The sequence below is a fragment of the Arvicola amphibius genome, chromosome 9 (assembly GCF_903992535.2).
Source record: "Arvicola amphibius chromosome 9, mArvAmp1.2, whole genome shotgun sequence".
Lineage (NCBI taxonomy): Eukaryota > Metazoa > Chordata > Mammalia > Rodentia > Cricetidae > Arvicola > Arvicola amphibius.
This window is the reverse complement of record NC_052055.2, coordinates 25146316-25171671: the sequence shown is the minus strand read 5'-3', so window position 1 is coordinate 25171671 and position 25356 is coordinate 25146316. Positions and strand designations below refer to the sequence as shown.

The 25356-nt window shown below is 41.9% G+C and overlaps 1 protein-coding gene across 3 annotated transcripts in view; it reads left to right on the top strand.

Annotated features, from left to right (window-relative positions):
- The window catches only part of Adcy8 (adenylate cyclase 8), a 206209-nt gene that overhangs the window by 61037 nt on the left and 119816 nt on the right, over positions 1-25356 (top strand). The window lies entirely within an intron of this gene.

The following is a 25356-nucleotide window of genomic DNA, read 5'->3' as shown; positions in this document are numbered from 1 at the left end:
GCAGCAAGAAGGCAGAATGAAGCTGATAGCTGGCTGGCCCCATGAGGAACACAATGCCTACAACAAACCTCTTCCTCACTCACTACACTAAATTCGAGAAGTAACAGTTTGTCAGATGCATGACTGAGTAGTAGATGATACTGCACAATAGACTGAATGTTTTCTATATTCCATATCACAGAGTCCACAGATGTATGTAGCCACTTGAGATCACCAATTACTCTGTATCTGAGGACAATCACCTAACCTCTCTGGGCCTGGATTTCCATATCCAGGAAACAGTGACAATACACACATCTACCTCACCAGTCCTGGAGATCCTATGAGATGATCACACATGAGCCTGAAACATACAAGTGACCTATTTAGATCTCTCTTGGAAGCATTGAGCTCAGTACTTCCTGATCCTCTTAGCATTTTGTTGTGACTTTGTTACAGGGGAGTCCACTGCTTGTTCGTGCCTGCCACCCAGCTAGCTTTGACCTGAAATAATCACACAGAAACTATATTAATTAAAACACTGCTTGGCTCATTAGCTCTAACTTCTTATTGGCCAACTCTTACAACTTAATTTAACCCATTTCTATTAATCTGTATATCACCAAGAGGTCGTGACCAACCAGCAAAGTTTCAGCACATCTATCTCCAGCGACAGATCTATGGCATCCCCCCAACTCTGCCTCCTCCCAGCATTCCGTTTAGTTTTTCCTGCCAACCTAAGTTTTGCCCTATCAACAGGCCAGGGCAGTTTCTTTATTCATTAATGGTAATCACAACACACAGAGGGGATTCCCACATCAGTGACTTGGTTTGGTTTGGATTCGATTGTGTTGGACTGGATTTGGGTTTCGGGGACAGAATCTTACTCTGTAGCCTAAACTGACTTGGATCTCTGTTGTCCAGACTGCCCTTGATCTCATGATGATACTGTTGCTTCTTCAGCTTCCAGGGTTCTGGGATTACAGGTGTGAGCCACTACACCCAGTTTCCATGTTTTCTTTAAACAGGAAATCAAACAAAGTCATCAGCCTATCAGACACTGAAATCATATTAAGCAAGTATAAAAAGATACAAACTGAGACGTTCACCATTCAAAAAGATAGAAAACTCAAAGAAAATTAGATTGTATCTTGGGCTGTGAAGCTTGTGCCTGAAAAAATAAAAAAGAAAAGTAATGAGTGCATGAATGATGCATGCAATGTCTGGGTAAACTTGACTGGTAATGATACAGTTCATGGTTTTCATGTGTAAATTAGAGAGATAATTTTATTTAAATTTATTTATTTATTTTGAGTTTTTTTATTTATTAAAAATTTCCACCTCCTCCCCTCCTCCCATTTCCCTCCCACTCTCCCCCTCCCTCTCCAGTCCTAAGAGCAGTCAGGGTTCCCTGCCCTGTGGGAAATCCAAGGTCCTCCCCCCTCCATTCAGGTCTAAAAAGGTGAGCATCCAAACCGACTAGGCTCCCACAAAGCAAGTACATGCAGTAGAATCAAAACCCAGTGCCATTGTCCTTGGCTTCTCAGTCAGCCCTCATTGTCAGCCACATTCAGAGAGTCTGGTTTGATCACATGCTCCATCAGACCCAGTCCAGCTGGCCTTGGTGATCTCCCAATAGATCAGTCCCACCATCTCGGTGGGTGGATGCACGCCTCGCGGTCCTGACTTCCTTGATCATGTTCTCCCTCCTTCTGCTTCTCATTTGGACCTTTGGAGTTCAGTCCAGTGCTCCAGTGTGAGTCTCTGTCTCTATCTCTATCCATTGCCGGATGAAGGTTCTATGGTGATATGCAAGCTATTCATCAGTATGGCTATTGGATAAGGCCAGTTTAGGCTCCCTCTCCTCTGCTTTAAAATCTATCTTTTCTCGTTTTACATATTAGTCCCAGTTTTCACCCCCCCCTCCTCTTGCTCCCTCCACCACCCCATATCCTACCCCACATCCACTCCTCAGAGAGGGTAAAGCTTTCTATGGGAAGTAAACAAAGTCTCACACATTGCTTTGAGGCAGCACCAATGCCTCCCCAACTATATCTAGGATGAGAAAGATATACCTCCAAAGAGAATGGGTTCCAAAATGTCAATACAAGCAGTAGGGATAAATCCTGATCTCACTGTCAGTGGCCCACAGTCTGCCCTAGTCGTACAACTGTCATCCATATTCAGAGGGACTAGTTTGGACCTATGCTGGTCTCCTCACAGTCAGGCTGGAGTTGGTGGGCTCCCATTAGCTCAGGTAAGCTGTTCACTAGTTAGAACGGCTAAGATAAAAAAAACCACCAATGATAGCTAATGCTGGAGAGGATGCAGAGTAAGGAGAATACTCCTCCATTGCTGGTAGAAATGCAAACTTGTATAATAACCACTTGGGAAATTTGTATGGCAGTTTCTCAGAAAACTGGGAATTAAGCTACCTCAAGACCCATCGATACCACTCTTGGGCATATACCCAAAGGATGCTCAATCATACTACAAGGACATTTGTTCAATTCGGTTCATAGCGGCATTATTTGTAACAGCCAGAACCTGGAAACAACCTAGATGCCCCTCAACTGAAGCATAAATAAAGAAAATATGGTACATCTACACAGTGGAGTACTACTCTGCAATAAAAAGCAGTAACATCTTGAAGTTTGCATGCAAGTGAATGAAACTAGAATAAACCGTCCTGAGTGAGATAATCCAGACCCAGAAAGATGAGCATGATATGTGCTCACTCATAAGAGGACACTAGCTATAAAGCAAAGGATAAGAAGCCTATAGTTCACAACCACAGAGAAGCTAAGTAACAAGGAGAACCCTAAGAAAAACATATATAGATCCCCCTAGGAAATGGAAATATATAATATCTCCTGAGAAAATTGGGAGCATGGGGATGGGAGGAGAAGGGAGGGCAGAAGGTGAAGAGGACGGAAGAAAGGAAAGGGATGGTAGAAACATCATTTTATAATTTTTTTTATCTCTAAGCAGAAAATGGACCCAAGTTCATAGTTAAACATCTGAGAGAAAAGTGATAGTTCACTAACCAGTTGGTTTTCACGTCCAGGTGCCATAAATCCCAACCCTTGGGAGGGGAAGACAGGCAGATCTCTGTGAGTTTGAGTCCACCCTGGTCTACAGGTGTTCAAGACAGGCAAGGCTATGCAAAGAAACCCTGTCTCAAATCATAAATAAAAAAGAGGAGGAAGGAAGAAGGTCAGATTGGAAGGAGGGCGCTGCAGACGCTAAGAGTCTACCACATGAGCACTTTCTTGGGACGTTTTATGGAAGGAAAGCTGTGGAGAGGCTGGGCCCTGCTGCCTTTGAGGTATTCCTTTGCAGCGCCGGCCTTGCCAGGTTTGAGGCCATAAAGCAAGTGAGGAGTTTGGCAGCTTGCGTGACTAGACAGACTGGCTGTAAATCACTTCTTTCTGACCTTGTTCCTTTATCTGGGACATGGATTTAGTAATCTCTATCTAACTGAGCTGTATTGACAATAAAATGGGACAACAAATAAAAAGATAATTTTAAATGTAAAATGCACTACAGATGCATAACAGATTTATATTATTAAAAATCATTACTAGTGACAGTTATTGATATTTTGTGTTGTGTTTGGCCATGATATATAATCTCCTAATGGTGCAACCAAAAGGCTGCATGTTTGAATCTTAACTATTCTTTAAACCTCCAAATTAGGTACTCTAAATGTTACTGAAATAAGATGTTCTTCACATTAATTAATGTGAAAAGTTCAGCTCCACATAAAGTTAAACCTTATTAATTTTATCAACTTTATATCAATATAAATATACTATAATTTTAAAATTGAATTGGAAATTAAGAATTTACTGTATTGGGGATGGTGTTGAGAAAGCCTCCTTTCTCTGTATACCACAGCATAGTTCCAGTCAGGTAGCTATGGAAATGACTGCATATTAATATTTAAAATAGGCAAGAGTTTTTCACATCTGACTACACACAGCCATAGGCTAGGTGGTTCTCTAATACAATGCATCTTCAAAGACTTAACAAAAATGAAATGTAGCTTGTTTTCTCAGATGTGTGCTCTCATGAAGCTGATGAAGGTCACGCTGGAGGGCCCCCACACTGGAAAAGACCCTTTGAGGCCTTAGAAAGGCTGCTGGAAGTTAGTAGCTACTGTTTTCAGTTTTGATTCCTGCATATCCTCCAACTTATTGAAGTGTTAGGAGCCACCTGGCCTGGAACGGGCTATAAATTCCATAGAATATATGGCATCCTTTCTCCTAATACACCTTCAGTACCAAAGCCTTCACTCTGTAATGCACAAGTTCTTGCCTATTCTAAGAAGCATAGGGTGTTAAAATGGATGCATTCTGAATGTCCCCCATGCTTTTATTGAAAAAAGTAAAACTGATGATGTAGAGGTCATTTTTACACAAGCATTTGCAGCTATCCAAAAATATACATGGCCTTTTACTATGTTAAAGCAATAGTTGGTAGCTTTTTAAGACTCACTCCTGTCCCCTAACACCAATTGTAGCATGCATTTTTAATTATTTCTTTTATTTTTGAGGTTATAATATAATAACTAATCCCCCTTCCTTTTACTCCTTCCAAACTCTCCCATATACCACCCTACCCTGTCTTCTTTCAAATTCATATCCTTTTTTCATTTATTTTGTTGTTCTATGCATGTAGATGACAGATGATAGATATATAGATGATAGATAGATAGATAGATACATAGATACATAGATAGATAGATAGATAGATAGATAGATAGATAGATAGATAGATGATAGATAGATAGATGATAGATAGATAGATAGATAGATAGATACATAGATACATAGATAGATAGATAGATAGATAGATAGATAGATGATAGATAGATAGACACATGCATACATACACAAGTCATACATATGCATATACATATATATATACATATACATATATATATTCCTAAGTAATGCATGCTTAATCTATATAATGTTATTTGTGTCTATGTTCTTGGGGCTGACCAATTGGTGAGTTCTTCCTTGAGGAAGATGCTTTTTCCTGCTCTCAGCTTTCTTGGTTGCCTTTAGTTCTTCTTGTAAGTTTGAGGCCTTGTGGTTCCCCCCCTCAATTCTCTTTGGCATGTTTATTGATGTTGTACTTATTCATATAATGTTTAAGGAGTCATGCTGGTGAGACTTTACTAGTTTAGTCCTATGTATATTCCAGTCCCAATTGATAATTCTACAAAACACTCCCAAACCTAAGGCTCAAGGAACATGGCAGAAAAAGGGCAGAAAAATTTTAATAACCATGGGATCCAGGAGTTTACTGTATGATTGTATCTTCTAGTAATGCAGCACATATTTTAAGGGTTTCTGGCATATTAAAGGAGTTTCTCATTATTGAAGAAAATATCCAATATCTAATGTCAAGTTTGCTGGGGCCTGTGTTTCTCAACCTTCTGTGTAAGAACTTCATGGGACAGTTTTATTCTGAGTGAATTTATACCATGCATAAACAACGTAATAGGTAAGTTGACATAGGGTCTCACAGACCTAATTTTGATTCCCACGCTTGCATCCTAGGAGCTGGATAAAAGAATATATACCATAATGTGCTTTGCCTTTCTTACTTGTTGAGTTAGAATGTCCCAGTCTACCTTACTGAGTCACTTTGAAACATATTTGAAATAAATGCTCATAGTGGAATTGTCTGAGAGATTGCTGTAATTAGATACCCCTTCCCTGCTCTCAGGGGTGTCCTGGTATCCCCATAATTCCCAGAGTGACAGAAATGTTTCTGAACCCACTTTCCAAGAAACCTGCCTGTTACTCAGAAGGCAGGACTACAGTGGTCACCCGGCAGCACACTCTGAGCCTGGTGCGTATCACAGGTGATTACTATTTATTGAAGGAAATTGAATCGAATAGTCAAATAGAGTCAAATATGCATGCTCTTTTGGTGTCTAATCAAATGGTGGAAATGTGTGTGGTGTGATATTTGCAAACACATAATCAGAAGGACTTCCAAGGCGTGCATAATTTGTAAAGAACTGGTGAATTTTTGAAAGGATTTTTGAGAGAACTGATGAAATTTTAAAATGCCTTTTTTCTTCTTCTCTCACCTCTGCCACCATTAAACAAGAATGCAGCACTCTCTGCTGACCTTGGAGGTGGATGAAACCCTGTCTTAGGAGATCAGTTGTCCTTCTGTAGACCTTGCTTTTCGGGTGGATTTTGAAGGAAAGAGGTTGTCAAGCCCCTATTATCCCTGTAACCTATGTAATTAGTTACAGAGCTGTATTGCCTTTCACATCTACCCCAAAGAAATGTGGACACTAGCCACTTTGGGGTATCCATAGAGATTGTCACTGGATACCGTGGCGCTGCTGACAAAAATCAGAAGTAACTGAAACACAGCCTCCGTTTAACATCTCCGGCTTGCAGGAGTACATCTAGTTGGCCAAAACATCAAGTCCCACCCAGAGATAAGTAGATGAGGAACATGAAGTCATGCTCCTTCCTCTGACAGGACATCTCTTTTGCATTTGTTTGCTTCTCCGTGATGAATTAATTCGGTTTCAAGCCAGTGTTGTCATCTATAAAACAAGATGGTAATACCCACTTGCTTATGTCTACACACAAAGTGCCAATCTCTCCACTTAGATAGATGCAAATGTAGACAGCGATATATTTATAACTATGAGTCTACATATGTGTGTGAATATGCATATATTTTCTATTATTATATTTATCTGTATTACATTTACTAAAGCAAGAACCATAACCAAAACACAAATATATGTGTTAGGTATTTCTCAAGCAGAGTTATTATGTAAATGTTTGCAATCTACTCTATTTAGTTATTTTCTGTTGTCGTGATTTCCTTCTAAACACTGATATTGAATAAAAAGACTTTCTTGCCTCGCCACTACCTGAAGAACTATAGGAAGAGAGATAATATTTGTTCTGATTCATTCCAGAAACGAAATAGAATCCTCTATTATTAACCATTGTTTTTATTCATTGTTTAATGCTTAAAGTGTGAAAGCAAAGAAATATGGAGAAGAAGGAACAAAGAAAAAGAAGTAATTAGCATTTGTAGACCTCCCCCAGTCTGTGTCATGACTCAGGTTAGTCCTCATTACCCAGAACCCACTATGGCAGGCTGGATATCATTCCCATTTTAGGGACAAAACTATATATGCCACTCCACTATAAAATAAATTGAATCCAGTCTGTCTTAGTCCAGAACAAAATTGATTTCTTCTCCTAGGTAACATGAAGATCAGGGTGGCAAATAAATTGAGCCACATTCCTGTGGTTTCCTAAATGCCCACCAGAAAAAAAGAAATCATTTTTCATTTCAAATGAGCAAAGCACTTTTACACGGACTAGGAAACAGGTCTATAAATATGAATCGGCCTCTGGGAAAACATCACCAGCTCCACCGGATGATTGAAATGTCATTTTTCAGGTTCACGAAGCTGTTCCTAAACAGATGTTGTGGGCCTTTCCAATGTTTTTTAATGTTGCCTTATTTCTAATTTCATTAGTTATTACATCACCGGTTGTTTTTCCTGACAAGCCAAATGAATTGCAGCCTGTGTTAGACGGGTGTCATTGGGCCTCTGTTGGAGTCTATGTTTGTATACATTTATTGCAAATTGATTCCAGCTCTGTTGATAACGGGAATACATGTGTATGGCAGAACACATGAGATAGGAGACAACAAGAGACTTTGGATATGTATTTACCTGCATTACTTAAATACAGTGAAACCTCTGTACACCTGATATGCGAAGGAAGCTTATTTCCAGAACAATTGAACAACCCAGTAAACAGACACAGAAATCAGCTGTTCTCATGTTTGTTCACAGGGACCCCAGGCAATGTTCCAGTGCAGCTTAAATCTCTATAGGTTTGCCAGTCTCTCTATAAACCCGGTCTTCTCTACTGATCTACCTACCTCGCAAACCATCCACTACTCTTATGCATGATCATAATGCAAAGCAAATCATTTGGTTAGGAGCAGAAAGATCCATTAGGTGAAAGGATGGCGTTCAAAGGATAAGGGATAGGAAATGAGGCCAAAGTGGGTGCTTTTGTCTTGTTAACTTGGAATGCTGGCTATCGATCTCATAGAGCTGCCGAATGTGCAAGTTTAAATCCAAGAATGGAGGTTAAAATAAAAACACAACCTCTGGAACAGGTTGACCATACTGGCTGTATACCTGGAGGCAATTAAGGAAGGAGGTCAGACAAAGGAGTGGTGGGGGGGCTTCTGCACCAAGCTCTGGTGTTTCCCAACATTTAAGAGGTTATCAGAGGAAAAATAATGAGGGAAGGCACTAAAACTTTCAACAACAACAACAACAATAATTAAAAACAAGTCCCAGAAGACCAGGGCATCGAAAAAGCACCTGGTGGTGCCCTGGAGTCGTGATGGGAAGCTGTAAACAGCTCTTCTAGTCCCTGCTGTTGAAAAACTAAGAAACATAAAGAGCCACAAGTGACCCTTTTTTTGTGATGTGCAGTAACGTAAAGAGACACATAAGAGAGCCTATGTCACACATAGGCTGTGTGACAGCACTGCATGACACTCAAGACCAGGGAAAGAAAATAATTTGTGGTCTTAGGAATCCCGACTCCCTGACAGTGTAAAGCATATCAGTTTTTATGCCTATTATCTTTATATCTCTTTCTAATGAACACAGGATATGTGGCTCACAGTTCAGACTTCCGTCCTAATGTCATTAGTATCTTATTAGAGCCGTTTTCAGTCCCTGTGCCAACTAGAGGATGACACAGGAAAGATAAAGTCCATACCTACTTGATCCCCAGTGGGGAACGCAGTGCCCACAAACTCCTCCCTCATTGTACATCCACCAAATTGCTGTCTATCAGATACATGAATGAGTAGGGTACAAGTCTGCACAATAGATTATAGAATCCTGGGACAGCACCAGGAAAGGACCTGATGCTCCACTATATCAAGGGAAATGAGGACCACACAAATGGATAGAAACCAGGCTCACAGGCTGGAGAGATGTCTCAGAGGTTAAGAGCATTGTGTGCTCTTCCAAAGGTCCTGAGTTCAATTCCCAGCAACCACATGGTGGCTCACAACCATCTGTAGTGGGGCCTGGTGCCCTCTTCTGGCCTGCAGGCATACACACAGACAGAATATTGTATGCATAATAAATAAATATTTTTAAAAAAAACAGGCTCCCATCCACATGTCGCCATTTACTCGCTCTGTGTTGTCAGAACAACCACCTGAGCTCTTGGTGGCTTGATTGGCACAACTGAAAAACAATGACGTAAGCTTATCTTCCACATCACTTGCTGGGAGGGCTGAGATAATTCACGTTCAGAGCATAACAGAGAGGAGGTGCCCAATACGCATCTTATCGATAATGATTTGTATGACGGCTATACTGCCTTGAGCAGCAGCTTTCTTAGTGAGGCAATGCACTTACTCCTCCAGAGGCTCCGCTTAACCTGCAGGATGGAGTTCCTGTCTCCCAGCTTACTTCACAAGCACTGTGACCACTTTGCTTCTGACCAACTCTACATCAGAATGCTTAAATCACCAAAGGGTACATCATCTCTCAAACACGGCTTTACTCATATAACTCCACACACCTAAACCCACTTACTCTCCCAAACTCAATCCCAGGAGTCCATTTACCCAGAAGCATTTGCTTGCTAGGAAAGATATCCTCAGTAGGGTCTGCCCTGTCTTGGCCCTTCTACCCACTACTGCATTCGCCATTCTTAAGGATCCATGCTCACGTTCCTGAGACTCTGTAAGGGCAGCAACCTTTTATTTAATAAGTTTCATCATTCTGAAGACAGCTTTGGTAAAATATTTGATGAGTGGAATAATTAATGTAGCACTCCCAATTATATGGCAACTGTTAAGACCATTAGGAGAGAATAAGACCACTACCACATTTTTGAGCCAAATTTGAAACAAGCTTTATTAAATATACTGGTCAGTATAGTAGACACTGGCTGGACCCAAACCCAGCATTTCCAGAATCTGGTGGTGAACTACATTAGTCATGGGCTTATAAAGGCAAAACCCACAATGCTATTTACTTCCCCACCTCATACTTCCCACCTTCATCCATTCAGAGGCAAGCAAGCATCCTGGCTTACTTCCTGCCTATGTATCTCCAGACAATATGTGATCAAGAACATTCAAACAAGCTTGGGCAACCAAGTTTGGTTACAGAATTGAAAACACATGGATTGTTATTTTATTTAAACAACAGACCCTAGCATTCTAGGACGTTAACTGTCCTTGGGCAAGTAGAGATTACAAATTAGAGACTTTTTGCTTTATATTTCTCTTAAGCATAATAATTTAAACTTAAAGCATAATGCTAGCCCTCACACAACATGCCTGCATCAGCAAGCAAACTTTTCTTGCTCTTCTGTTGCATCCCAGCGTCCTTGCTAAGCCTACAGATAGTTAAGAGCTACTAAACTTTGACCTCAAAGAGCATAACAATTAAATGTTGTTGCATCCACACAAATTATCCAAAACATCCTTCTTCTTTTCACCTCTTATACCCAATGTGCCCCACCCAATACATGCCATGAGTCTCTGCACCTATTCTTCCATGATCACAGTAACTTAACCCTTACTCCCATTCTTTATTTCTTTGAAGAAATTCTCCAAAGAGAAGAGAGTAGTCTGAATAAAAAGAAGTGAAGAAACAGTTTCCATTTTCAGTCTTTCAAGCCAATGGCTCTCCACCATCATTGGTAATTCCAACTGGAGAAGCCAAACCAAAACCATTAAGGAGAAGACATCTGAGCTGCCTGGGAAGGGTGCATGGATTTGGAAGGATTAAATGAAAAGAACATAAGTCACCAAGCAGGGGAATGGTTTTGGAATTCAGAGGTGTCATTTCATTGTCTCTGCTATAGGGACCTTTGAATCAAATTTAAGGAGCAAAACTCAAGAGGAGATATTCAGTTTCAAAATTAAGAGGGATGTCTGAGCCTGGTGGTGCAGGCCTGCAACCTCAACCACTATGGAGAGTAATACTGGGGATCACAAGTTCAAAGGCAGCTTGAGCTACAGAGTGAACTCAGGGCTATGCTTTCTACAGGCTCAGTGACTCTCCAAGACAGAGCATCTCAACCTTTGGGGTCAAATGACCCTTCACAAGGGTCACCTAAGGCCATCGGAAAACACAGGTATTACAATTCATTCAGAGATTACAATTCATAACCATAGCAAAATTACAGTTATTACATAGCAATGAAAATAAATTTATGGTTAGGGGTCACATCATCCTGAGAATGGGAGTAAGCTAGCAAGCTTAGGGAAAGGTCCTGCGCTTGGTGATGACTGAGAGACAGGAAGAAGCTTGTAGAATCTGAGTATGGTAGAGGATTTTCTGTCCCAGATAAAGGTAACCTAAGGGCCCGAGTTGTGAAACAGTCAATGACCACCAAAACTACCCAACATCAGTGACTTCAGAGGTCTCTGTCTCATGCACTCAAAGAATGAGAGTCAAGGGACAATGAAGGTTGAGTTTTAGGGAGGGGTTAGAAAACTTAAGGTGGTGATGTTATTGCAGAAAGAAGGCAAGTAGAGCTACCAGAGGTACAGTCCAAGTGGGCTGACCTCTAGGAAGACCAATGAAGTATCTGATCACACCAGGGAGCTGTGTTCAATTGGCTGCTTTTTTAAAGGGAGAAGAGTGCCGGGCGGTGGTGGCGCACGCCTTTAATCCCAGCACTCGGGAGGCAGAGGCAGACGGATCTCTGTGAGTTCGAGGCCAGCCTGGTCTACAAGAGCTAGTTCCAGGACAGGCTCCAAAGCCACAGAGAAACTCTGTCTCGAAAAACCAAAAGAAAAAAAGGGGGGGGGGGGGAAGAAAGGGAATAAGAAATCAGAACATGCCTCCAGGCTACTATACACTTCTGACATTCAGGCCTCCAGTCAGGACAGCGCTGCCAATAAAACCATGACATGCCTGTCTTCTGGCCAAGACAGAACCATCTGATTTGGGGTGTCCCCACTCTACCTGGTTGTGTGGTCTTGAACAGTGGCTGCATACCATTAATGCAGCAGAGGAGAGAAGCAGGCCATACCAGGTGTGGAAAATAAGAGATGGGCTCCTTATCTAGAGAAAATGTAAAATAGCAATAGAAAGACTGAATGATGTCTTGTTTTTCTTGATGCTGGTAGTTTTGAACAGTGAAGGAATGCTCTTCTTCATGGCCCAGAGCTCTGCTCAGTAGAGGATTCACCTAGTACCCATACCTACCTGCTCCCCATCTGCTTAATGTTAGCACTTCTCATATGCAATGACACAAGCCCTACCATCTAAGGCTTAGGATATCCATCGAAACTGTCGTTAAAGCGCTGCTGCGAAATAGTGGCAACTCTAACAATAAAATGAAGGCAACGTGTCGGGATGGGAAAGCAGCAAAGCAAAGGCAGTGTGATGCCTGAGCAAACTGCTGTGCTCCCCAGAAAGGAAATTAGCCACCAGGAGGAAGAAAGAGCTTACTCCCTGAGCACCCAAAACATTAGACTCCGCTAAGCAGCTCCTCTGAGGAAAATCTTCCTCTTAAGTACTTCTCAAGGATTGAAGACTTTAAAGTCTTCTTAGCAATCACTCCAAGGTCTTTTCATACCTTGCTCAGTCTTGGAAAATGCTCTTGAGAATTATGCTACTAAGATCCAGGGTGATGGACTGTTTTATAAGTCTGGTACCCAGATGTTTGGTGAAATATTTGTCAGGATGTTTCTGTGAAGGTGATTTTTGGACGGGATTCGATTGTAGACGGATGGCATTTAAGTAAAGCAGGCCGCTCTCCGTAAAAGTGTGCGGTCCTCATCTAACCCGGCTAGGATAGAACAGAAAGGTTAATTTCAACCACAGACGGGCTTTCATTCATAGCAGATGGACTTAGAGCTCCAACTGGAGCCTTGGCTTATTTCTGAATCTGCACTCTAAAAGTCTTAGTACGTGAACTACAGATTTTCAACCTGCCAACCTCTACAAACGCATAAGCCAACCGCATAGAATGAATTAGCAGAGTAAATTCTATTTATTGTTGAGGCCTAACCTCACGCGTGCGCACACACACACACACACACACACACACACAAAATCTACATTGTCTCCAATGAACCCTAATACACTTTGTATGGTTACTGTTATTGCACTGTTGTATGAATTAACTACACTTAAGCTCAAACTGATAAGAGCATGAGAAGAAAACATGCTCTGTTGTTACCAGAAATTCAGGTGAGGAAAGGCTTCCAGTTTTTCTCAGCCAGCTGGCTTCCTTTGTTTTTCTTAGAGTAACTTTCTCCTGTCTCTATTCTCCAGCTACAAGGAATATTGAGGAGAGTCAGAACTTTGTCTAAGGTAACACAGCTAAGTTGCAGGTCTGGGCTGGGTTTGTAAAGATGTGGCCTTGGTCTGTACTGCAGGCAGTGTCTCCTTTCTCACAGTTGGCATTCAACAATGGCTACCCAACTGGTACAACGGGAGAGAGCTTTATCTGTAGGCTTCCAATTTGCTATACCTTGAAACTAATGAACAGGACTGTAAAAATTCACCCTGAAAAGATAAGAGGGAGAAAAATTCCTGAAACCAAATTTGTGTGTCCCCAACCCTGAAGTTACACTCCATTATCCTGGAATATAGGATGAAGTCTAATGCAGCCCATGGCCTATGGTTTGGCTGCTGCAATGAATGAAAACCCGCCTGAAAGCCACTGGTATTGCGTAAGCACCTACTGTGTGGCGGATCTATACATAAAGAGCTTTGTCCTTTAGTCTACGCAACAATCCTAGGAGGCAGAGATAATTATTCCCATTCTACAACGGAAGAAATGGAGTCTCTAAGAAGCTGTGTAAATTTCCGGTTACAGAAAAATTGAAGATTCAGCTCAAGCTTGCCTGACCCCCTGGCCCTTGAGATTCTATGTCTAAGTAGAATAGATATGCCTGGGGTCTTATACCACTGTCAAGGAGACAGGAGTCTTTTTCAGAGTTTGGCCCCTGGTGAAGTCACTCTGAAATGTACGTAGGACCCAAGTTAGCAGCAGCCGTGGCTACTGTGCTCACATTAAAATTGTCCACCTTGGGTGAAAAGCCCTGTAACCTTATAAGATTTAAAAAAAATTAAATGCCAGAGTCATGTCTTAATTTTGTTTTGTAAATTACAAAAAGAGCCACTGACAGTTTTCCACTAGGCAGCACAATCGCTTCTCCGCTTCCTACATCTGCTTTTTTCCCTGCGTTTCCCAGGTTCTGGCTGTTCTCTAAACACATAACAGCTGTAACCCCTTTGTAGAACTGAAGTCCTAAAGTGGTGCTTGAAATCAAGCCTGCTTGCAAATACTGGGATTGCGGTTACAAAATGCCAGACACTGGTTCTTTTACCAGTGCTCTTTGAGTACTCTATAGGCTCTATGAAATAGGTGTTATGGCCAGACAGGCCTGGGAAGGTATAAAGCATTCCAACCCCAATTTAGGTTCAGGCCAGGCACTTGACTCCTGCAGTAGGCCAGCTAGCCCCCTTCATGCAAACGATCATAATAACCTGCTTCACTTCCCTCCTATCAGAGCTTACTAACAGTCAGCTTCTAGTATTTGCCCCACCCACAAACATGCATTGACCCCCCCATATATATATATATATATATATATATATATATATATATATATATATATATCTCCCAGCTGACCTACACCCAAACTTCTTTTTTCCTACTTATTTGTTTTAGTCAGTATTGAGTTACACCCAAAAAGTACACTAAGATATAATCCTGGTTGCTGGGGCTGAGAACAAACCTTCCATGGTTTCCTGGTCAGCCTGGAGTTGCAAAAAATAACCCGAATTAGAGACTTCCTACCAGCTAGGGACCATTTGCCCCTGCAGTGATCTGCTTAGTTGTCACATGGGAGGAACTAAAGGTAATGGATCAGTCAGGCTAGATTGTCACTTGGTAAGTGACAACCAACTGGGAGAAGTTCTACCACACTAACGTGCAACAAGAATGGTTATATAGGCTTCAAAGAAGCAGAAAGAGTGAGGTTTACATAGCCTAGGAAAAATCTGTTGGTTCAGGGATCATTCAGCAGATGCATCCTAGATGAGACTGAAGGTTTTCAAAGGGTCACATGATTCACCTGAGCATATGCATGGATTAACAGCAGAGACTGAGTACTTGGATCTCTCTAAATTCCTCGTGGACAAAGCTCTGGCTTGCCCTGGGTCTGAAAAACAATCAATTTTACACAGAAGTCCACCTCCTCCACCTTTCTGTATTGAGCAATCTGCTAAAGAAGCCAGTAGCTTCCCTTAGTCCTCCCTGTGGTCTGTTGAGGTTCTATTAGTTCTACACGTGGACCCGTTTTGCTTTCTGATAAGCTCCGTGCTCAGGACTTGGCCACCTACTTTTTGACTTTGTAAATAAATGATTAAATGGGTAGGTTGTGATCTAAGTTTCAGCTGGTAAAAGAAAATCTGCTTATGTTTTTGTTGTACACTTTCTAAATGGATCATCTTCTGTTCCTATTTGAGGGTTTTGTTTTGTTTTTGTTTAAATAGTAGCTCCGTAGCCTAGACTAGTTTTGAACTCACAGCCTCAGCCTCCTAACTGCTGGTATTATAGGTAAGAGCCACCACATCTAGATCCAAATGCATGACTTTGGATGGTCTGGTTTAAACCTTTTGGTCCTCAGTATCTTCGTGTGCAGATGAGATGAAACTAGTAACTCTTATGGATGGAAGATTTCTATGGGTAGTGGATGTGAAGCAAAGTGACATGCTACATGGTGTGTGATCAGTATCAACTGAAACCCCAGAAAAAAAGCTTACCTTGGTGCCTGTATGTTGGCTGAAGTTTATGCTGCTCTGCCAGCATAGAGCAAAGGGAGTGAACACAGAGCCAAGGTTTGTGAGAGCCTGGGAGAGGTGAGGGCTTTCCAAAAGCACTCGAGAACTCTGCAGGTGCGTGTACACTCAGAAACTCTGCCTGTGTCATGATGCCACCCTGCTACCGCTCTCTTCCTGCTATAACCATTTTCATGGAATAAAGATCTCAGTTCCCTCAGTTTCCCCTTTGACGCCCCCTCAGAGGTACTGTCGCAGCTGATGGCCATGGAACCATTTTAGTGACATGAATAGAGAAGGTTATGTGAACTGAGAGGGGAATCCAGAGGCAGCTGCTTCATAAATTTTAAATCCAACTAGGGTTTCTTTTCATGCAAATGGAAAAACCCAGGGAAGAAACTAGGTGCAGAATGTGAGCACAGCAACCATCCGGGGCCATAGTGTGGCTCCGGGAAAGATTCTTGTACTTAGAATCTCCAAAGCGAGAAAAGTATAGATTGGGCCTCAGCAGGAGCTGAGAATTGTAATAAAGGGTGAACTTCCCTGTTTTCTTTCAGTTTGTGCTTTCAGGGATCCGAGGGATGTTTCTCAAGCAGTGAATGGATCCAAGGGAAACAAAAGAGCTGAAAATGGGCCTTTATAAGCAGACTCTAGGCAAACTCCCTTCGTTCTGCAGAAAATGCTTTACAGAGGGAAGACCTGGGACAGTTGCCAGTAGCACAAATGGCTGGAGCCTGGCAAGTCTGGGTGCTGGAGAATTTTTCTATGAAAATGTTACTTTCAAGATCTCCCATGGAAGCATCGATGACACAGTGTCAGCTGAGGATTCGATGTGTTTTACAACCGAAAGACTAGTTAACAATTCCTGAACATTCTACACCATGAGCGCATTCATTCAGGAGCCCCTTCCTTCTAGAAGACTCACAACGGTATCATTTGTGAATTCATTCAGGAGCTAGTTAATTACATAGCACCTGCTCCTTCCAAGCATTGAGGAGGTTGCTGAGGATCCCAAGTGAACAACGCAGACGCTATCACCATCTCCAAAGCATGAGGAGTTGTGGCAGGGAGACAGCCTAGCCCATATCGTGAGCACTGGAAAGGGGAAGGAACGCGGCAGAAGTGTCTGTCTGTTTTGCAGAGCCGAAAGACCTAAATCTTCTGAAGGAAGGAGACTTAAATGACTTCCAAGAAGTACCCTGAAGGACAGGTGGGACTCAGTGAGACTGGCAGAGCCTTGGGAGACCCATACTCAAGAATGTAATTAGGTGACGGGGAGCTGGCTTATTCAGTAAAGCACTTCCCTCCCAAACCGGAAGCTGAGTTTCAATCTTCTGAACCCATCTAAAATCCCAGAACAAGGTGCCATATAGCTGAAACCCCAGGCATAGTTAAATGGAAGGTAAAGATGGGTAAATACATCGAACCTCACAGTCCAGATACATGGGACTATGTGGTGAAGCTCCAGACCAATGAGAGATCCTGTTTTACAGAAAAGGAAAAGGGTATCTGAGGACCAACACCTGAAGTTATCCGTTAACCTCCATATGTGTACCATGCAGGCACACATCCACAGCCAAATTTCACACACACACACACACACACACACACACACGAGAGAGAATAGAGTGAAATGCATTTTTTCTAAGAAAACAAAAGGCCCTCATTGTGCTGCTGACCAAGAATGAGAGAGAAGGAGAGGGGCATAAGAAGGGACTGGACCCTGAAACATGGGTCACCATGTTTAAATGGGATCTGGAATAATACAATAAGCTTCAAATGTAAGAAGTAATGTGTTCAGAAGTAGGAACCTCATTAATCCACAATCGTGTCAACAGTCTATGAGCTAGCTTTTCCACAGATGCACAGCCGAGAGCCAGCAAAGAAGAATGTCCAGGAACACATACAACTGAACATGACCTCCATTAGTTCCCACTCAGTCTTTGACGGGCCACACTTCAACCCCAAGCGGCATACAGATACTCTCTCTTCTCTCTTCCTTGGACTGTGTGTCTACACTCAAGTAATCTCTTCCTGCTGATATGTCCTCTGACACTGAATCATCAACACTCAGCTTTTGTTCTCAAAAAAAAAAAAAAAAAAAAAAGAACAACTGTCCCACCTCTGTTGTGGCCAACAACAGGCTACTCCTGGTGTGACAGTCCTACCTGTGCATAGATGATCATAGAAACCCTTCCTCTCAATAGACCATCAACTAAACAAGCCGAAAGGGAAAGGTCAAGGAAAGACCGTGATTTGTTTAATGATGGCCGCAAACAAGCTTAATTTTCATTATTAATTCCATTCAACCAAAAAGCCTACTGCACGGGTTTGCAAAGCTGAGTGGTGGTCGCTGAGTCCCTAAGTGACACCTCTCATTTACAAACGCTGGGAGAGCAAGCCATCCATCACAGCAGTGACGCCCCGACTTCACAGCAGCATCTAGTGCCTACCTGTGGGAAGCTTATTTAGTTAGACAAAAGGCACATCCTTGGCAAACCTAGAAATATAGTAGTCTCTGGCCTTCTCTTTCCTCCTCCACAGTTCTGTTCGTACAAGTCTCCAGACAGCCTTCTCAGGGATGCGTATGTCTCCATCCACCATTCACTGAACTACTGCAGAAACCATTTCATTTCCTTCTTGCCTGCTTCTCTCCAGAATACCCATTTCACTGAATAGACTGTTTTCCATGCATATAAAGGTAGGGGGAGCCAAGTTAAATCCTATCTTGGATCCTTGAAGAAAAAGCTTCAATTGTTTCTTGTTACTCTGAGATTAAGATCTGACCGGCCCTAGTACTTTACCTTATATATTTCATGTTACTGGACTCTATCATGGTCCTTCTTTGGACATCTCAAATCTGCTGTACATCCTTTTTTTCAGTCGGTCCTTGTGCATGCTCTTATCTCCCCTTAGGACGATTTTTCATAACCACCATCATACACAAGAGTACACTCTCAGGCACATATCTGAACTTCAATTAATTAACTGCTCATCTAAGTTAATCACACTCTCTCATCCCCCATTACGGACTCTCGGTGTATTAAGTATGTCCCTTTAATTGCACTAGTAGTAGATACAGTTGTATAATTATTTCTATGATCATTTCATTAATATCTACTTCTCTCACCAGACTGAGTAAGATTATATTAGGTTCTGTCGTACGCGCCACTGGATTCTGATTAGCTATCACTATTTGGGGAACTAAAACTTGTTAGAGGAATTATGACATGATTTTTACATTACTTTGTGTCCTATTAAATTTGACACAAAGATAAAATGTGAATAAGGAAGAATACGTAAATTTTAAGTTAATGCCCAGTCACTTTGCCTTTATTTAAGAAACTATCATGAACATTTCTGGAGACAACAAATCCACATTGTAATTGCTAATTCAAAGGTAGATAAGATGAGAGCATCAAGGAAATGTTCTATCAATCTACTTGGATACAGAGCAGTGTGTTAATACACTTCAATTTGTTATAGTTTAGTTTCATATTTTAATCATCATTAAGAACTAATGTTTTTTTTTTTTCAACACGAGAGCAGTAACTACTCCAGCTTCACAGTTACTATATATAGAGAAGTGGGTCAGAAAGAAAAGAGTCAATTAAAGCCCTTCATTTTAAAAAAAATCATGTAACAGATAAAAACTAGAGGCCTAATAATTGCTAGGTACCTTTCTAAGTACTGTAATTATTGATGCTGAACAGATGAAGCAAAATATAGACCCTCATCAAACTCAACCCCAACTGATACAAACGGATGTTTCCTTTTACAGATAAATGAGTATTGTTTGGAAAGGACCTCTGCCCTCTCCCCACAAGACCAACAGTTTGAAGAGAGGTTTCCCAAACAAGGGTTTTTGATATAACAATTAATGGCTTCTGGGAGGAGTAATATCCTCTGTGGCCTGAGGTATTTTGAATAACAAATATTTTTTGAAGATAAAAAAGTAAAAGCTATAGAAAATTAAGTAATAATGAGTACTAAAGGAAAAAAGAAATAAACTAAATATGAAAATATTATGAAGAGAGAGGCCAGGAGTGTCTGGGCATCTCAGCATGGACCTAAGGAGATGCCTCCATGAGAAAATGAACTTTGTAGATAAAAATCACAAAGTTCATTTCGTTTATTCAGTTAGCTACAGTTTTTTATATGCTGAATCTTTAAACACTTGAAGTGACTGTTTTCACCACCTGTGTGTCCATAAGCATTGCTCATGAATAAACAGATCTGTTCCCACGTTTCTGGGACTGTGTGGATGGGATACTGATACTCCCACGGGATGCTGATGCGCCTGAGGCCGTTCACTTGCTCACTGCATCCTACCATCCAAATGCAGAATTCAGACCTCCGACCCTGCATTGGCTTTCAGGAAGAGGACACCGCACATTAATCTCTGGAAGCAGCCACAGATTAACCCCAGAAAAACAGGAAGAGGCTTCCACGTTACCCCAGGATCTGCTTCTAGCAGCGATCCCAAAACTTAAAAGTTGAGAAATGAAAATCTTAGCCTGGTCTCTAGTGAGATTCAAGTTCTCTAGGCAATTAGAATATAACCATTTGAGGTCAGGGGTTCTTTGCAGGCCTTTTTGATTTATCCAAATGTTTCATATTCAGACCCAGTTTCCAACACAAGAGGGTGTGATATCAGAGTGGATGAAAAATCCTTTTCACACCAGTGGTAGTGGCACACACCTTTAATCCCAGCACTTGGGAGGCAGAGGTAGGTGGATCTCTCTGATTTTGAAGCCACGTTGGTCTACAAGAGCTAGTTCCAGGATAGGCTCCAAAAATACAGAGAAAGCCTGTCTCAAAAAAACAAAATAAATAAATAAATAAATCCTTTTACAAAGGAAATGAGATTTGTCCTAAAGTGTGAAGAACGGTGGGAGTCCACTTGCTAACCAGAATACACTCAATGATTGTTCTGTGACCCCCACTCAACAGAGAAGACACAGAATGGCACTGTCCCACCATACAGGGTCTGACAATGTGTGTAACATGTCGGGGAAAAAGAGAGCACATGCATTTTCTTTTTTTGTTTAAGAAGACCGCTTCTAATTTCCAAATTCATTAAAATTTCTTCTTTGAAGAACTAGGCTTTGAGAGGATTTTTTTTTCCCCAAAAGTTCTCTGGTAAGGTCAAAGGAAGTTTCTAGAAGAGTCTAGCAATCCAGATTCTGTCTCTGTCTTCATTGTGACTATGGGAAATTGTTTTACCCCTCTTGTTTATGAATCCACAGTTAAATATTCTCACTATATAGAGATGGTGAATTGTACTTGTGATTATGAGTGATGGTCCCTGTTAACTCTGTGTCTAGCCTGCGGTGGTTGTTCTTAGAGCCACATAAATGACGGCTGGTAAGGGGACTTGCCCAAGCATGCCACTTAGGGATCTTGTCCAGTTCTCTGTACAATGCCTCCCTGAAGGATCCAGCTTTTCTCTGTGTCTGGAACTATGATGCCACATAGGATGCTTTCAATAATTATTTGTTGAGTGAATGATTAAATCGACACCATCATTAGTAAAAATATTTGAAATCTCACCCATCTATCAGGAACCTTGCTGGGACATATCCCCTCCATTCCTTAGTGCACTGGGTCCTCACTGAAACAGCCCTTATCACAGTGAGCTGAGTGTTTTACTTGTCAACTTGACACTAGCTAGAGTCATCAGAGGAAGGAGCCTCAGTTGAGGATGTGCCTCAGTGAGATCCAGTTGTAAGGTATTTTCCCAATTAGTGACCAGTGGGAGAGGGGCCAGACCATGGTGGGTGGTGCCATCCCTGGGCTGCTAGACCTAGGTTCTGTAAGAAAGGGAGTTGAGCAAACCAGTAAGCAGCTCCCCTCTATGGCTACTACATCAGCTCTTGCCTCTGGGATCCTTTGTTGTTTTGAGCTCATGTCCTGACTTCCTTCAGTGATGAACAGCAATGCTGAAGGGTAAGCCTAATAAACCCTTTCCTCCCCAACTTGCTCTTTGGTCTTGGTGTTTCATTGCAGCAAATAGAAACCCTAACTACGACACACAGGAATACCTAGCTGCTGCCTTAATTAAGAGGGTTCTCATATGTGTGTGAATGATTTTCTGTATTTATGTGCCTCAAAAAGGTGCCTGGTGTGGCAAAGACATAAAGATGGAACATTGGAGCCCCTGAACTGGAGGTTCAGAGGCTATGAGCCACCATATTGGTCCTGGGAATCAAACCCAGGTCTTCGGAAGAGCAGCCAGCGCCAATAATCACTGAACTATCTCTATTGCTCTGAGTTATCTTTAAGTCTTGTGGAACTCAAAAGATGGCTGAACAATTAAGAACATTTGTTACTCTTGCAGATGGTCTGGGTTTGCTTCCCAGGGCCCATATGGTGGCCCACAACTGCCTTGTAACTCTACTTCCAGGGTATTCAATGCCCACCTTTGACCTTCATAGTCACCAGACACACATGTAGTTCATATACATACATTCAGGAATTTATACACACACATAAAAAGAAAAAAAAGTTAATACATTTTAAGGAGCCTTGTGGATTGGGTGAGAGGAGATTATAATACATTTTGTAGAAAGAGGAACTCTAGAAAGCATCTTATTCCAAGTCACTTGATTTGTTTCAAGGTCTCTGTTATCGGCATCTTAGGTGATCAGATTACTAATGCCAGGTTTTTGGTCTTTTCTACGGCTGTTATGAGCTACATAAAGTTTAAGGTGTCACTGAGTTCCTACTAGTGCTTGACTTATAGTAGGCTAGCATCTGTCTGTCTGGCCTGGGTATCCCAGACAACTTCAGAGCTTTCAACACTCTGCCTGCCTGGCGCTAACCTTAGAATACAACTCAGTGAGTAAGGGAGGGGCAGAGCATGTGACTTTCACAAAGCTGCCAGCCATTCTGCCAGAGGGTCAGAGCACAGAGTTCATGAAAGAGACTCGTGAACATGGATTTGGATTTCAGGGATGGAACTACTTCTTAGGGCTGCATTGGACACACCATAAGTTTTCTCTGCATCTTTTCAGGTCTCACAAACAAGGGCCACCCTATGCATGCAGCAGCATCACCTTCCCATGCTTCATGCCATTCTCCTTCCCATGCCAGCCCTTCCCTCTGTCACTTTGCTTCTTAGACCTCACCGCTAACGCAATTACTAGCAAAACGGTTAAGTCACAGCACTTTTACAAACTGACCACAGGGTGTATGTGAACTGCCTGCTTTATTTCCATGACTCCCTCTTACTCCGGCTGTACCAAGTGTGTAAATAGCATCATAATTAATCATCGCCCACAACCCTGAGCGCCAATGCTTGTCAAAGCTGTGATTAGCACCTTCTCTTATTCACCAGCAATTGTATGAACCGGGCCATAAACACCTGGGAAATTGACAAGTAACATTTGTGAACATGAAAAAGACATGATATAGGGGCACTGGAAAAAATTATGCCCCTCAGTCACATCATAGGTCAGCTTTCAAGGGGGGGGGGCATCATCATGCAGCACTCAGGGGGTACTTTATTAATAAAGCCCTTTGTATGAGAGGATCAGGATTGAGTAGGGAAAAGGGAGAGGGAAGAATGGCGGGTCCTTGCAAATTCTACTTCACTAATTCTCAGAACAACCCCCACAAGATAAATGATAATATTACCTCTGAATAAATTAGGGATCCTAGGCACAGAAATCATGTAGCTTATGTAATGCTATAACCCTACTCCATGTTGGGGACAGGATACAATACCTCCTTGAGACTCAGAATGCAAACACTTCCCCATCCCATAAGAATCCCTGCAGGGAGAGGAGAAGGAAAAGGATTGCACCCTGGTTTCTCAGTTTATGCAAAACCTTACATCACTTCCAGACTCAATTTGTACATTCTGTGAGGGATTTTTGCAGACTTACATTTAGACTCTTGTGAGTAACACATGAGATAATAATGACAATGCCCAAGAGCCATAAAGCAGCACTCAAGCACCATGGTGACCAGAACGCATCTGTCTTCATCCATGTCTCAGAATCCAGACCCTTGTCTGGGTTCCAGGACACAAGGATGTTTGAGGATTTCATCTGTGTTCTTAAGCAGGGCTCTCTTTTCTCTACAATCATATGACTATTGTCGTGACTTGTATCACACCAGATACCAGGTCTCTATCTTCAAACTGCACGTGTCTCACTTTTCTTTTCGATAAAGCGTTGGTGCCTCTGGAGTAGCCTACACTGTACCTGTATGATCCCAAGTTTGTCAACAGTTAACCACAGAACTCTTGGCTACTGTTGGATTCTGGAGGAGGGAAAGTCATTGTTTTGTTTCTGTGCCCATGGGTGAGCCCACATGGCTTCAGCGGGTAGCTCCAAATGCATGGCCCTGAATAAACTCAGTGGGTTACAAAATAAAAGATGGGAACATAAGAGGAGAACATGTAGGGAAGAGTGGGGGTAAATGGGGGTGAAGGGAGGTCTAAAAGGAATTGGGTGAGAGGAACCGCAACATTATATAGATGTGCAAAATTGTCAAGGAGCACACATTTAATTTAAAAAAAAAAAAAACTAAAACTGTTTTTACAAAGAGAGTTGGTGCCTCATATGCCTGGTTTCCTTCCTGTATGCCCTGGTTCCATAGCTGTAGCAGATTCCCCCCATCAGCAGGCTCAGAACCCAGCCATCTCAGGGCCTCTTTCCCTCAGCCAGTCCTGGGAATCTTTTCTCAAGTAAAACTCCCCATCATTACGGGAACATTCTCCACTGACCCTTTTGCCTCTTCCCTTGGTCCCCCACACAAGCCGTCCTCCAAACCAGTCAGAGAAGTATTTTTAACTAAGAAGAAGTATTTTCACCTAAGCTCCTAGTTATCACTGGAATTAAATATGAGCATCTTTCGGTATAAGATCTGTCTATGTCTCTCCACATTGTCTGTTACAATCCCTCAGTTTGTTTACCAGTCTTTATCCCTCAATGATTTTGGAGAGTATTACGTTAACTCTTTATTCTTTCTAGAGTTCTCCTTGTCCTAACGTGGAAATGGCTCATTACAAACACTCAGGTCTCACATCATTCCAAGAAAAGGTCATTTGTCATACCTGATTTTGATCACATCATCAACCATCTCAGTCTTTTATTATCTTTTATGTTCTTCCATGTCACTTATCACATCTTATCAACGTGTATCAGGGTCTTTAGGTATGTCATAGGTGGTCTCTCCTTTCCTTGTTAGACTGTAAACACATAAATAGACACTACACCCGTCAACAGCATCATCACATAAGCAGGCACTACACCCATCAACAGCATCATCACATAAGCAGGCACTACACCCATCAATAGAACATCACATAAGCAGGCACTACACCCATCAATAGAACATCACATAAGCAGGCACTACACCCATCAATAGAACATCACATAAGCAGGCACTACACCCATCAATAGCATCACCACATAAGCAGGCACTACACCCATCAATAGCATCATCACATAAGCAGGCACTACACCCATCAATAGCATCATCACATAAGCAGG